Source organism: Wyeomyia smithii, chromosome 3 (genome assembly GCF_029784165.1).
Source record: "Wyeomyia smithii strain HCP4-BCI-WySm-NY-G18 chromosome 3, ASM2978416v1, whole genome shotgun sequence".
Lineage (NCBI taxonomy): Eukaryota > Metazoa > Arthropoda > Insecta > Diptera > Culicidae > Wyeomyia > Wyeomyia smithii.
The window spans coordinates 173,074,830-173,077,494 of record NC_073696.1 but is presented as its reverse complement, the minus strand read 5'-3'; the positions used below and the strand labels follow the sequence as shown (position 1 = coordinate 173,077,494).

The window sequence follows — 2,665 nt, the reverse complement described above, 5'->3', positions numbered from 1 at the left end:
TCCGAAGTGCTGTTACAACGGTTACAAAAATACTTTTACACTGGTAATCTTCGTTGGTTTTTGAAGCATAACACTATGTAACACCACCTCGAGAACGAAAATATTAGACTAATTCTGAGTAGTAATTTTGATCAGATTAAGACTAACCGAAATATAAAAAGAATGAAGGGAACCGCAGATATGTACTTGTTTTGATCAAAATCAATTATTCTTTGCAGGCTTACCTATTTTAGTATAACACTTTGCAATATTTCCGATTTAATCAGGTTTTTATTTAAACATACTTTCTATAACAAAGTAACATGGGTTTCAAATGATGTTCGATTCAAATTTACAGTCTTCAGATTTAGATGTAGTTTTTTCTCAAGATTGTCCACAATCCTCAGCGCTTGCAGTGAGTATATATCCCAAGCGCAATACCGTCAATTTTTTTCTTGGCAAGATCAGGATTTGAAATCATACGAGAGAGCTCTGCTCCCCCTAATTCAATCAAAACATTTTCAATTTTATCTGCAATCTTTGGATAAATCACACCAATCCTTAGTTTTTTTACCATGGAATGTTTAATTTGTCTAGCCGACGGTTCTTCAGTAAGCGCTGTGGCATTTAAAATTCGACGCTTGAGAAATTCTGAATTACCTGTAGGAACCATCTCTTCCAATTCCATATCAGCCTCTTTTGCCTTATTAAATTGTTTCTGTAGCAACAATTTTCGTTCATCCTTGCGCTGGGCGATAGCAACGTATATAGGTTTTCCAGCCAAAATTCGTCCATTCATTTCGGAAATTGCTGTTCTCGCAGCAAAAGCCGTCGTGAACAGAACAAATCCAAAACCTTTCGAGCTGCGATCTTCATTCCGCATAATTCTGGCCGATATAATTGTTCCAAATTTTGAAAATTCTGAGTATAGTTGAGCATCCTCAATGCAGCTATTCAGATTCTTAATGAACAAGTTAGCGTCGGCATTATATTTCGAATAGGAATCCATTATCCTGCTTAAGCACATTTCAACCATTTGAATTGCCTTAATAAAAAGCCAAAGACAAAGTATTTACCTGATTTTTGTACATTCAACAGTTTAAAATGTTTGTAACTATGAGTGAACTAATAAAATTCAGTAACATCACCACATCACATTATTTTTTTCGCAACGCACCCGATTTGCTCAGCAACAGAGATGCCAGATGTTTTTAAAAATGTCTGCAACTGCTCGAAAAACCAGGAAAAATCTGCTTGCAATCTGAAAAGTATCTATCCGTGATTCGAAAAAGATTCGCTCGCGCAGGCAAAAGTCTGCGAGAATCTGCAAATATGTTGAGAAAGTCTGCGTAAATATAAGGAGACTCTGGCAAAAATCTGCAGAAACTATTAAAAATCTGCACACGGACTCTAAAAATCTGCATTTTGCAGATAAACCTGCACATCTGGTTTCCCTGCTCAGCAAAGATGCCAAACGTTAATATTATACACGCTCACTCTGGATAACCCAAAACTGAGTCAAAACCTAATCAGTTTCGCCAAAACCGTATGTACTCAAAATTGAGTAGAAGTTGTTTTACTCCAAGGGGCGACATCTGGCTTCTTACTCTTCTTCCTCATCCACCGCGATGATCCCTGTTGAATTTTTCGTAAGTGATGCCATTCACTTGAAAAATACTTGAATGTTTTTAATGCTTTTATCACCATTATGCACAATTCCTCCTGCAGGCGATAATTTTACCGCATGAGGGTTACCGGAGAGTCTGCATCTTCAATATACTTAAAATCGAACGTGTCATCCATCAATGATTATGATTCATTCATTGATCCATCTGAATTGTACTCTCCGCACAAACAATATGCCTCAACAGGTATGTTCCAAACTTAATCCAGAACGGTTTAAAAAGTAGAACTAAGCTCACACTACACTATTTACTCTCGACATTGAGCAGCGGTCTGCTGTTCTTATGCTTCACGCCAAAGCGTCATAACTCCTTGTGCACTTTTGGATCTTTTGGTAAATGATATTAGTGAAGATCCAAGTCGGATCTCTTACTACGCCCGTATTTGTACTTTTTTTAAATGTTCACTTGAAATTATTTTAGATTATAACAGGTGACATCATTAAAAAACATAAATCAAAACAACGAACAATGTTGTTCAGCAACACTGCCAGCAAGCCTGATAATAAATTTTAACGCACTCGGGGTTTTCAATTTCAACCAATCAGCGAGTGGTTCCCAAAGTGGACGCAAATCTATACTCAGTTGTCTCCCCTTAGGTTTTACCCATTTTTGAGTACCACCGAATGTTATAAAAATTGAGTAAATTTTACCCATATTATACCTAATGAGCGATGCGTAAAAGTTACTCATTTTCGACTCCAAAATGAGTACTTTGAGCTTCAATAAGGGAATTTCGGAAAAATTATCATTATTGACTCGATATTATTATATTTTGCATTTTTAATGAATTTTATTTTAAAAAAGGCTAATTTCAAGAAATTTACCTTTGTTCGCCGGGACACGGGAGATCTTTGAATTTATTCGCCGTATATGCAACCAACGAGTCCTGGTGAAAAAGAAAAATTGGCATTAGTTGCAGTCAATTATTTCAAATTATAAATTAACTACCGATAACAACTAATTTCAAACATTTCTATTTCCTCCTTTTTTCAGACGGTTTG

At 36.0% G+C, this 2,665-nt stretch overlaps 1 long non-coding RNA gene across 1 annotated transcript; it reads right to left on the bottom strand.

The window, feature by feature from the left end:
• Positions 1 to 250: 250 nt before the first annotated feature.
• Positions 251 to 1,171, bottom strand: LOC129731396 (uncharacterized). The gene is made up of 2 exons (XR_008729004.1): positions 1,056 to 1,171; positions 251 to 992 (listed from the first exon to the last, which is right to left on the bottom strand). It is a non-coding gene; the product is annotated as an uncharacterized LOC129731396 (long non-coding RNA).
• Between the last annotated feature and the right edge of the window lie 1,494 nt (positions 1,172 to 2,665).